Source organism: Micropterus salmoides, unplaced genomic scaffold (genome assembly GCF_014851395.1).
Source record: "Micropterus salmoides isolate LMB-PRFRI ecotype aquatic unplaced genomic scaffold, ASM1485139v1 Ms_hic_scaffold_14, whole genome shotgun sequence".
Lineage (NCBI taxonomy): Eukaryota > Metazoa > Chordata > Actinopteri > Centrarchiformes > Centrarchidae > Micropterus > Micropterus salmoides.
This window is the reverse complement of record NW_024040485.1, coordinates 12,625,712-12,638,677: the sequence shown is the minus strand read 5'-3', so window position 1 is coordinate 12,638,677 and position 12,966 is coordinate 12,625,712. Positions and strand designations below refer to the sequence as shown.

Sequence of the window (12,966 nt, the reverse complement as noted above, 5' to 3'; positions counted from 1 at the left end):
ATACTCTAAATATATGTATTTTTTTTCTGGATCTGCAGTAAAACACATAATGATAGGGGATCATGCTTACTGGCTGATGGTGGTCATGATTTATCTACATCCTGTCCGGGAATGTTAAGGCTGTTGCATAACCGCAATAAAATGCCATAAAACTTTGCTATTGGACTGTATTTGTGCTAACAAGTGATCTGAATGTTGATATGGATATGAAAAAGCACATGCCTAATGAAAGGTGTAAATGCAATGAGAACCCATTGTGATCAGAATATGATCAGAGCAGCCACTGGAGGTGGTCTGTGGCATTGTGATTGAAAGTCAATCATATTCTTAAGGGAAAAAAATCATGCCAGCAAGTGAAGAGGTCACCTGACTCGATCTCTTCCAGTTAGCACAAGCTGCCTGGCAAAAGCTACAGGTAGTTGTAGTAGCTATATGTCTTCCCTCAGAAAAAAAAATACTAATACATGATGCTCGTCCATGGCACCCTACAGGAAATTTTTTAAGTTTAATTGCAAAAGTTATTAACAGGAATCAGCTCTCTGTTTATTTGGCTCTTTTTATATTTCTCCGAGTTTTGCTGTTGTGGTTTATAGTGTGTTGTTCCTGTTACCATGTGATGATGGCACCCCTCTTCTTATTTTCACTGCATCATTACCCTTTATATACACACACACACATACACGTCTAACCACAAACACACGTCAGTCCTGCTGTGCAGTAAGCTGACTGGCCGCATTCTGGGCTTACGTGCCCCATGGGGCTCTATCCTTGCTGTGCTCAGTCTGAAAACTCCTTATCTCCACTCTGTCTCCTATCTCAGTTCTGTGCACAGGCAGGGCAAGGGCAAACCGCGGGCATATTACTTTATTGGATGACAGAACAACATTGCTTCCTTCCAGTTAAAAGCCAAAGGTTATGGCCTGTGATTCAGGAAAGAATTATTATTCTTCTATCTCTGCTTTCTTTTTGAGGCCAAGTGTCACTGCAAATCCAGAACACAAATAAAACCTGTCTTAGCTTTTTCTGTAGTGTACAGCAAGATGTTAGTTAAAAGGGTATGCTTTACTTTGAATAGAGAAGGAGTTTTGTACAACATGTGGCCTTGTGCCATTTGTGATCATGAGAATATGGCATATAGCAGCAGTTACCAAGCAGAGTTGGGTGTTTTGAGTTCTAACTGAATTTTGTCATTTCATTTTGTCATCAAGAACTTTCCCAAAATTTGGCACTAAATGCCTGGTTAGATTGTTGATCTTGTTCACTTATTTTTAGCAACACTAACAAACACTTTTTTTTTATGTTCACCTCAGGATGCATTGTGATGATGATCCTTAAACTTTTCATCTGTCGTGACCAAACACCTTCAAAACTAATGACACCCTCAGCAGCCTCGGCTGCTTTGTGTTTATGTTAACATGCTTAAAAATGTATACCTTCTAAACAATAGTGTATTAATGTTGTCACGTTTGCATTTAGCTCAGAGCACAGCTTCACAGACACAGCACAATACTTATTATTAATTATTATTTTGGTTATTTCAAGACTGTATTTTGTTTAGACAGCTGTTTATTTATTTTTAGTTTGTTCAAAGAAGTACAGTAAGCTACTGGAATGCAACTCTAATCAGCTGTCAGGGTCAGCCATAATTCTGACAACAAGCGTTTAGAGCTCAGATGCAAATACACAGAGGAGGTATAGTCACTAGGATTTAATAAAGTACAGTCTTACGACTGTATGTCCACACAACAGAGAATACATCACGCGACAACCCACAAAAACTCTGAAGAACACGAGAGACCAGGCTTGGGTTAATCAAAAACAACAACAGCTAAATCCAAAACATCAAGAACCCTAAAATGGTGACACCAATCATATTATTTAGCTGAAGCTATCTTGTGGATGAAACTTTATCATCCAGCATGCATGCTTCATATCATATGCAATTTTCAGCGAAGCAGTGTCCTCTAGCTAGAGTTACAGATCCATGCCAAGTGAGTTTATGGCCCTTTTGGCCTTCTGCAGGCGAGTCGAGTTAACGTATGGCACATAATTCACTTACAAGAGATTAAGCTGATGGCTGTAAACTTTATCTAGAATGATACTGCGCTTTTAGACCTCTCATTCCCAGAGCGGCCATGTTGTTGACCCCAGCTATACATGGCTATGAATAATATGGAGCAGCTTTAACATCCCAATAGATCATGTTGCCTATCTGTTCAGAGCGCAATGCACATTTGTTTTTTTTTAAGTCTGATTTATGTTTTGTTTTTTTCCCATGAGGGCCTTGTTTGCATCCAATGACGTGATGATAAGTGAAGTTAATGGTGTGGTGTCAAGGGGTATTAAGTAAAAAAAAGGAGAAAAGAGAGAAATAAAGGAAGAAGAGACAGACGGTAGAAGGAAGCTGCTGACGGGTACTATGTCTTAAATTATTTTAATTAGAGTTGATTGGTATTCATACCGCATTACACTGCAGCCATGTTTCTTAAAAACCTTGACAACTCCCAGGCTCTCCATGCTTCCCTCCTTTCACACCAACATACTAATTAATAAATCCTCCTTGAACAGCTATCAGCTTTGATTAGATCTTAATACTTGTCCTTACACCCTGCTGATGGCAAGAACAGCTGATTTAAGCTTAATTCAATTGTCAAAAAGTGCTGCAACTTGCACAAAATTTTTTAAGATTTCATAAGTTGGCTGTCAAACTTTAGCTTGGAAGCAGCGGGAATAGCAAACAGTTTTACTCTTTTTTAAGATTGAAAAATGCAGCAAGAGACAACGCTGTTAATGAATGCAGGTTAAACAGGGGGGAAAAGATATGCAAAATATGTGCCGTTTAACTAATGAAGCAGAAGACAAAATCTAATTGTCTGACGAAGCATTAAAGAAGTCATTAAGATGTTGTGGCGTGAAACGTATAAGATCTTGCTTGACCCCGGACAACAGTGAAAATTAGGAAAGGCAGGCTTGAGGATGGAAGGAAGATGGGGGGAAAGGATGAAAAAGATGGAAAGAATGAATGAAGGAAACAAAGAAGCAAATAAAGAAGGAAAATATAGCCGCAAGCGGCGATTTACGGGTTCATACCTTTTTTCCCAATATCACCATCAAAATTATTTCACACATACGGTTCAACATTGTTATTAAACACATCCTGCAAGTTTTGTAACAACTGGACAACAATTTTCTGATCTATAGCTTGATTTGTATCATTCCACGTTCCAGTTACGATGCATTTATAGTGCCCCCTAGTGGTGAATTTGAATGAAACTTTCAGGGCATGTTTCATTTACTTGTGAGGACATATCTTGAGAGATTTGTGATTGGAGAATGAATATGGGATTTATAGTGTAATTTGTGTAATGCTAAGCACCTTTCTTGCGCTTATAGCGCCCCCTAGTAACAAATGTACATCAAACTGTTCAGGTATATCTGGGGCACCCATCTGAACATATCCTGTGAGTTTTGTGATGATCGATCGGTTGCTGATTTATGTTCATTTATGTCCAGAGCCACGCCCCTTTCAAAGTTCATTGGTCCATATCTTGAAAAGTAATTGAGATATCGACATGCTTTATACAACTTTTAATAAGATTGATCCAATGATGATTCACTGAAAATTTGGTGGCAATCGGAGCTACAGTCTAGGAGATGTCAAAAATGTTATTTTCAAAAAATTCAAAATGGCGGAAAGATTTTATAGGCGGACCTTAATAGTCCCAGAGGCTTTTTTGTAGAGCACATTGAGCTGCACCTGTATGAGAAATTTTAAGTCAATCGGACTTATGGTGTAAGGGGCGTGGCCTTTCAAAGTTTGCATTTTTAAGCCTTAATTATAGCGCCACCATGTGGCTGACTGGTTTCAAACTTCTATGGAAGCTGATGCACACCATTTCCAGTTATTCCCCCAAGTTTCATGTTTCTAGCTCATTCCAGCTCACAGGAACTTGAGCCGGCGTGGCAGACAACAAATAAAAATAACTAAAACACACAAAAACAATATGGTACCGCTAACAAGGGAGGGAAGAAGGAAACAAAGAAGGATAGCCAGAAAGGAAGACGGAAACAGAAGCAAAGAAAGAAGTACAGCAAGAAAAAGTGATGAAGAAAGAAAGATGGGGAAAAGGAATGAAAGAAGTAATAAAGAAGGAAAGAACAAAGCAATCATTGAAATAATATTGGAAGAATGGAAGAAAAAAGAAAGAAAGACAAGGAAAGAGGAAATCAAAGAAGGAAGGAAGGAAAGAAGGAGAGAATCAACAAAATAAAGAGATAAAATCAGAAAGAAAGAAAACAGAGAAGAAACAAAGCAAAGGAAAGATGTGGAGTATACACACAGCCTTATCCCCATCTTCATGAGAGGACATAATATTCATTCTCTGTCTGTCTGTCTGCCAGTAGATCATCTGTTTTTGTTTGTGTAGCAGAGTTTCTTCACAGCAGTGATACTTAATGGGACGTGTGATTTCTCGCTGTTGGGTCACCCTCCTCTCTGACAACAGTAGCAGTAAATTTTCACGTGACAGAATCCCACAGGATGACGGCCAAAGAGCCCCAAAGCTTGAGTCTTGGGGTGAGACTAAATTTCTAATGGTGGGTCCTCTGACTGACAAAAATGAAGAGCTCCCTGCTTCACAGGGTTTCGTCTCACTGGGTGGGTTTTCATTATGTGACTTTGTGAAAATCACAACAGAAGCTTGAGATGCTTGTTGAGAGAAGCCTGAAGGTAAACATTTTTTCTGAAGTCAGATGAGAAATGGAGTCTTGTTTCAGAGGTCCCCTTGTGTCTCGACAACACAAGTTTAATCAATTAATAAAACACTTAATTACAAATGTCATGATAGGATTCTTTGCAAAACAGCCCACATGGACCATGCTGGGTCCTCAACTTAACTTAAAGCTGTACCTATGAATATTTATTATATTAACAATGGATCTGATGATAATGAATAATGTGAAATGGGTCGATTGTAATGACAAACCCACTGAGTCCAACTCTGCAGTTTGCCTGAGCTCTACAGAGCATGTTTCAGCTAGTTTGTTCTTTCTAATAGCCCACAACTCTACTGTTTTGGTCTCACCTCTCTCATCAACCTTTCCAGCAACATAAGCACGAGGTTTGTAGTGAAAAAAACTTGAATAAACAAAAAGGATTTTCATTATGTGAATTTGCCAGCATTGAACTGCTAATAGACAAAGGTGGCAACACAAAGCTAGCACCTAGCAAATGAAGTAGTAGAGCATTTACTAGATAAAGAGACGGATGTTTTTCTCAAGAGATGGTAGAGACCAAACTAGAGCTAAAAGGAGAGTGAATATTGGACTTGTGTGTGTTAATAGGCAACTGTTTTTTAACACGTTTGCCATATTGACTTACAATGTAGAGTGATGCTATTAGTGGACATCAGAAAAACCAAACAACTAGCTAACAGACACACAAAACTTGAGATGACATTGTTTTTTAAAGTTTTTATGTGTTAACAGACAGTTGTTCATTTAACATTCAGAAAACTCAGAGCAACTTTAGCATCTATTTGGAGTCTCTTGCTGTCTAAGAATGTAATCATAATGTTATATAATACTTATGATAATGATAAAATATACCAATATTCACTATCCTAGCCCTGTTTCTGCAGCTAGTCGCTGACTTTGTCAGCTGTTTGATTCTGGGCAAGGAGCATACGGTTGATTTATCTGTGCTTGTTTCCTCAAAACAGTTGTATGGCTCGGACTCAGCCACAGAGTAAATCTATGTGCTGCTAAACCATAACAATGAGCTGAAAGAAGCTAGTAAGCTAGAGCTGTGGTGAACTTGAGAGTCAGGTGCTGATTCTCTGTGGGCTCATTGCTGTGAGCAAGCCCTCATTTGATTGTAATGTAAAAGTATTCATCAGTGGAGCTTTAGGCATACTCACTAGGCAATCCGTACTGTGCCCGAGCACTTTTAACCCCCAAAGTTTGACCAGTGTAATCGCTCTGTGGTTAAGCTGGACTCCGGCACTTGTAGTGTGATTGCTAACCATGCCCGAGCACGGAACTCGGACATAAATGCCACTGTGCCGTGTGAGAGAGAGCGCTTTTTTTTTCCAAAAGAGTGCAACCCAGCTGTGATCTAACATTAACATAGCTATCCTTATTAGTTAGGCTCTTTACATGCTTGCTGAGAACTTTCTTAAAGGTGGATCTCCACATTGACAGCTTTATGTTATGTGCAGCTGTGTGTTCATGAAAGAGAGAGGGCCTAGTAAAAAAAAAAAATCAATACGTGGCGGTCAGCATTGGTACTGTGGCGGGTCGCCAGAATCAATGTATGGGAAACACTGGAGTGATGGCGTGCTCCGGCTCGGATTGTTTAGTCACAGTGTGAGCGCAGGCCAGCGGGGAGGGGGGAGGGGGGGGCAGTCATGCTCGGGCACAGTACAAGGCAACCGGGCTTAGTGTGAGTGCGCCCTCAAGAGTTAACCCATAACCAATAGCACCTCTGTGAACTGAGTTTCAAAATATCTACAGTGATCTGAGGGGACAATTTTTGGGATGCTCCTTGTGGTTACAAGAAAATCTGTGTGTCCTCAAGAAACACCGACTTCATTCCACGGTGGCTTTCACTTCCAGTAAAAAAATGTCAGGGGAAAAAAAAAAGATTTCATTATTAGTTTGTTTGTCAGTCTAAACAGAGGATGTTTCCAGATCCTTGCAGCAAGATTGGCGAATAACTCATTCAACACCCACACGGGCCAAGTAATAAAAGTATGGGGAAACTGGAGAAGACTCTGTCCTTATTAGGGGGAGGCAGATGGTGTCCCATATTGGTCCTGATGGGAAATGGGGAAGGATGAGTCATCTGAATGTATCGATCTGTAGGTTTGAGGGACATGCAGCATGTAACCAAGCCTTCATGTTTTGTTTTGTGTGTCTTACCTGACATGAAAAGGAGGTGGAAACAGGAGAGGGGGAAAATTCTGTCCGCTGCGGGAGAGAAAAAAGTTGTGATATAAAAGTGACAGAGGTTATAGAAGTTTCAGGCACATCATTGCATGAGGATTTTCATTACCGTTTCCCATCTACAATAAGATGGCATTTGTGTGGAATTTAAGTCTTTAGCTACATGGATACATGTATGTGGAGGATATTGTAGTTTCTAGGATACTTCTTTTGTATGTCCCTTCCAAGATTACCGAAACATAATAACAAAGGGCTGCTTGACATAAACTTGCAGAGTCTGCTTATTTGCACAATATTTGCTAATGTGTGTGTTAAAAGTGATGGAGGAATTATCACAAGATTTGTTTTCTTGCTGTGTGTCTTCACCATTAATCAGCTGAATGTTTAGGGGAAATGTAATCACCAACAATTATGATAATCAAATGGACCATTTAAGTAATTTGTTAAGCAAAAAGGGCAAATATTTGCTGATTCCATCTTCATAATTTGCAGGATTTGCGTCTTTGTTCTGTTTTATATTATTGTAAATTGAACATCTTTGGGGTCTGGAATACTGGTGGGACAAAAAAAGCTATTCGATGCAGTCACCTTGGGCTCTAGGAAATTGTAATGGGGATTTTTTGCTAATTTCTGAACAATAATCGAACAAATAATTGATAGAATCATCAATAATGAAAGTATTGGCAGCGCTACATGAATGCTTTGTCTACAGTAGAAGACCACAGCTTCAAGATGGATTTAAAACAATCTGTTTCAGTCAAGCTTTGTGACAATTGTCTCGTTTTATGTGCTAAATATTCTACCTCAGCCAAGCAGGAAAACCTTTTCTGCAATATTTGAAATTGTTTTGATTTCTGGCATTTAACTTTTTTAGTGCCCAAATTAGAAGTATGCATCAAAGAAGGGGGATCAAACATAATAATGAGAATTTGTGCAAAATGTCATTTCCAGAAACCTATAAGGACATTTCTTTTATCCTTGGCCCCAGTTGGTTACTTTTTCTGAAATGTTCTGCTATCGAGTCCTTCCCCAGTGGTTGTAATGCTGTCAGTTTCTTTCTTTCTCTCAAATTGCTTTCAATTTCTTAAATTCAAGCTTGTTTATAATGAAACTAGTGGCTACATGACCTGCATTCCCTTTGTGGATATTTAATACGTTTTTATTGTGGATTCATGTTTGTATTTTATTGACAATTGTAAGTTCAATGTTAGAAACGCCTCAGTGCTGCTTGGAGGGCGATGTCTAATACTGAAACAAAGGTGGTTTGGAGTAATGTAGTTTCTAGCTGGGAGTGTTCGTTTGTGTGTATTGCCCTTGATGATGGAGAGGTTAGATGTGATGAGGCACGCTATGGCTGTGATGCCTGAAAGAGAGAGAGGGAGACTCCTCTCCCTCTGGAGAGCGACCCTCTTTTGGTTTTTTACACCATCACACAGGTTTTTGTCACAGACAGAGCCCCATATGTCTGTGAGAGCAGGTCTGGCACAGCAGGTCAAAGCAACAAGCCACAGCAACCATCTGGCCCCATATTTGTCAAACTGTCAGGTGGGTTTGATTCTCTGCCCTTCACCTCCCCGCTGCCCTTCTTTGACATGCCAGTCTATGCTTGTAAGGTGGCAGATCCTAAGTACAGTATCTGTGTGGATGTGTGTGCATTTTCTGTAGGAGTGTGCTTTTTCTCTGAGTGACACATGCCGGCCCAGTCCCACAGGGTAGCTCTAACCTTTTTTGTCATTTCTCTTGGCAGCTACTCTGTTATTATCATCATCGTCGTCTCTCTCTCTCTCTCTCACGGTCTCCATTTATTTTCTGTATGTCAATCTTTTGTTCTGTCTGTCTTTCTTACAGTTTCTGGTCTCTGACCCTCTTCTATTTGGCTTATGCTGTCATGTTGATCTAGTCCAATGCTAGTCACTCCTCTCTCTCTCTCTCTCTCTCTCTCTCTCTCTCTCTCTGACTCATGGTTGTCATGTCAGGATGCTGCTAACTGTAACTCTGGTTTGTCACTCTCTGGTCCAACACCACACAGTATTCTATCTGTATCGTTTACTGCCTGTGTGTCTGCTACTTACAAAATAAATTCTGGGTTTCCACATGTTGTCCAAGTTTGCAGCCTATTTTCTTTACTTGGTCCCGCAAAGGAAATGCATGCTAACATGCTAAAATGAGCTTAAATATAGAGGCACTTAATAAAAAAGATAGTCAGAAGCCATAATTGCCATTGGGCATCATTACACAGGGTCATTTCTAGCAGAGATCCCACCGTTTCTTAAGATACCAAATAGTAAGGCGTCTAGAGTGAGTGAAATGACATCTAGAGTTTTTCCATTTGATCGAGTGTCTTGGGTTTGAACATTACAGTAAAGAAGAGCTGGATCAAGTTCATAAAGAATATATATGTGATATAGGGGTGGGTGATATGGATAAAATGGTCTTACATGATTTATGCAATTTTATATATCAATATTTATGTTCTTATGGGAAGCAGTCCAGTTGGCAGTCTCTAATCTCTCGTCTCTCAGGTGATGCTATCATACAGAGTGCAATGATATGACTTTTCCTAAGTTACCTAGTGCCATTGGGTGGCTGATATAATTTTGATAGACTTATGTATTGATCTACAGCACAAATGAATGTGCTATGACATATGTTGGCTACACAGACAATACTTCTTCATGGGAACAGTTGGTCTTGGATTTGTTGACAGTAACAAAAAATATTTAAAAAAAAACTCTTATCCTGTAAGTAATACATTGTGTTAAGAACTTATTTGACTTTTTCTTTGTTCAACATTTTGACACAAAATGTGATGTAGTGTTTATTTATATTTGATTATGTAGTACAATGCTGTATATTGCAGGTAGTGGTGGGGATCTGTACAGTTGTTTGATGTTGTTGCATGGAATGGGACTTTTATACTTGGAATCAAATGTATTCATTAATGCATTTTTTTTTTTCTACTGGTTTGAGTCTGTGGATTAAGGGCTTCCCAGTAAATCATACTGTATGCTGAGATATTAATTCACAGTTTTATTTCAGCTCTGGTCTCTTGAGACTATTTGGCCTTTCCAGTGAACCTTTCGAATCGGTAAAAGTTTTAATAAGGAATAAAACCATTACACACACCGAAAGTGTCAGTTAATCATATAGAGAGCAGAATAATTGTGATTTCCCTCACTTATTTTGCACTTAAATGTTAATAAGTTATTTTTCAACATTTTTAATTCAGCAATAAACACTCCGCACAATAACCCAGATGTAAAATAAATAGTGGACTGTTTATTTCCATGCGGGCTTCTCAGTCCAGATCCCTGCAATAAAAGAAAGTTACTGTACAGTTAGTATTGGAGTGCTGTCATGTACTTATTTACTCACAACAAATTACTTGCTTCATTGTTTCAGCACAGCAGAGTAGCATATTTTCACCAGCTGTTGTCTTGATGATGTCCTGATCTGCGTCTATCGACTACACAGTGCAGAAAAATGGTAATTGAATTGCCCGTTGTGGCCCGGCCTTTTGCTTTATTTGGGAGCTCCTCTGTGTCCGGACTGCCAGAAAGTCATTACAGCAAATTAGTTATTTTGACCCCACGCCAACTCTTTGTGTTCTGTGCCAGGCTCTCATAAAGCAGGAGACGCGCTGCTGCGAGTATGACTGAAGACTGTAAGGTTATGAATTAGATATACATAGCTTGGCGTGTGTTTGTGTGTGCATGGTTGACTGCAGTATCTAATCAAGCTTTGATGAGCCTCCTGTTTCCCAGGTGGCGATGAAATGAAGGGATCATCATCTTTTATTAACAGCGCATGGCCAAGTGCATTTAATCACAAATGCTCATACAGGCTCTAATAAACATGATAACTGTCTTTCTCGTTTATGTACTTTTCAACTACCGATTGACTGATTGCTTAGTTACTGTTGCTGTCCTGCTATGACAGACACAGTATGTGTGGCTTTAGTTGACAGAGGCGCACACACACATCACAAAACACATATATGTGAGTTTTGCGTCATTTACTTTGCTCTCCAATTTTACATCTGTTGCAAATTGAATTCATTCAGTCATTAAAAAAACAACTTTTACAGTCTGTGAGAGATGAATGAGGCTTATGCCACTGAATGTATTCTGGGTATTGCCAAAACACTAATAACCTACTGTCCATCTATCCATCTAAATTGATTTTATTTTAGTTTCTTTTGTTTTGTAGGTTTGTAAATTAATGGAATTTAATTTGTAATGATCGCAGCATCTATCCGAATCAGTGTCCAATACAACAGAGCTAAGTAGATAATCCACAGAATTAACTGTCTACCATTTTCATGGGAATATTTTCTACTGAAGAAAACTAATCTGTATCCGCATAAACTAATGTGGTTAATAATGTGCTCCTTGACCTTGGAAGTAACACTCGGTTACCACTGTAAGAAGTATGCTAGTTAGGTTGAGGTGGTTGAAGCTGCAGCTTAGGTTAGAGCAGATAAACACACTGTTTAATCCACTTTATTATACACTTCTTCTCTCCTCTGTTTTTGCTTTTGAAAGAAAAGAAACCAGTCTCCACACTCTTTAAAGCTGAGTATCACCCCTACTGCAGCCTCATGCACACCTCTTAAACATGTGGAGAAATCCTAAGGAAGGAATGCTATCCTTACGACTGCTAAGCTATGAATCGGACAATTGGTGTTTGGGGGGGCTGTCAGTTCCTTTCTTCTTCCTAACACATATGCGTGCACACAGGAAGCCATGCACACACTTGCACACATTCAACTCAATCTCCATTAAATGAGATAAGGTGAAATCTCTCTACCTCTCCTGTGGTCTCTCTTTCCCTGCACTGACTGACCGGCTAAATGATAGGATGAGAGGCCCCACCTACGTCTATCTGCAGGAGGCTGATAAATCCTGTCACACACAAACTCTGCACACACACACACACACACACACACACACACGGGCACTCAAAATTTGTGCACGGACATACACACATCACATTCAAACACACACACAAACCCGCTGTCTGGTGACAATCATTCAGGCAGAGCGCTGGCTGGACCTCAATCCATCTCCATGGCAACAGTTCAAGTGTGTGTGTGTGTGTGTGTGTGTGTGTATACAGTGACCAGACATGGGAGAAAGTTATATGATGGTCTTTATAGGCACACACACTCTCTCGCGCGCGCACACACACACACACACACACACACACAGCGGGAGAGGCAATGGATTTATCTGGTGATACTCCGATATGGCTGATAGGGTTAATTGGTTTTCAGAGGGCATGTAGAGACTGACACTGACCAGATTACTGCAGAGACACCAAGGAAGCACTGCCAGAGACAGAGCAAGAAGCATGAGAGGAGCAGAGCGAAAATAAATGGAAGTGATGATGTGAGAGCAGGAAGTGTAGGGAGGAGGGGAGGTGGAAGAAGATTTACCTTCTACCTTTTGTGTCAAAGAGAAGTTATGGAGTGAGTAGAGGAGGCAAGGATGAGATTTATGAGGGAAGTTTAAGGTCAAAAAGAGGGTCAGTTAAATTTGATAGAGCAAATGTTTATTTCCTTAATTTCTTTCTTTGTTTTTGTGTCACTGGAGGCCTTTTAAACTAATTTCCCTCCTCTTAATTCAACACCATAATCTCACTCTATATTGATTTGAGTTTGGACACAAAGGGTTGCATGGTGGCAGCACATATGTGGCCGCAAGAAATGTCAGTGCAGAAATGTCAAACATATATCTGAGGTAGTTCTTACCTGAGGTACAGCCTTACCTCAAGTCCATTTAGTGGTTGTTCTGGACCTTTTGATCAGATCACATTATCCTGTGCATGACCTTTTTCCCAGATCCTGTGGATTTGTAGGTGCATATCAGATCATGACTGAAAGCTCCAGAAAAGCTACTAAATGGCCCTTGAGGTGAGATTGTTTTGCTGTGCCCAGAGGTGCCCTGGTGGGAGTCCAGCTGGGGAAGTTTATTGAGGTGTCGTTCCCAATCTCACTCTCCCCTAGATTAAAAAAATAAA

The 12,966-nt window shown here is 39.8% G+C and overlaps 1 protein-coding gene and 1 long non-coding RNA gene across 2 annotated transcripts in view; one reads left to right on the top strand and one right to left on the bottom strand.

Moving 5' to 3' along the window:
- Positions 1-12,966, top strand: part of b4galt2 (UDP-Gal:betaGlcNAc beta 1,4- galactosyltransferase, polypeptide 2) — a 187,187-nt gene that overhangs the window by 123,875 nt on the left and 50,346 nt on the right. The gene's annotated exons all lie outside the window — the stretch shown is intronic.
- Positions 6,539-12,927, bottom strand: LOC119901945. Its single transcript, XR_005444267.1, has 3 exons — positions 12,698-12,927; positions 6,922-6,969; positions 6,539-6,815 (listed from the first exon to the last, which is right to left on the bottom strand). It is a non-coding gene; the product is annotated as an uncharacterized LOC119901945 (long non-coding RNA).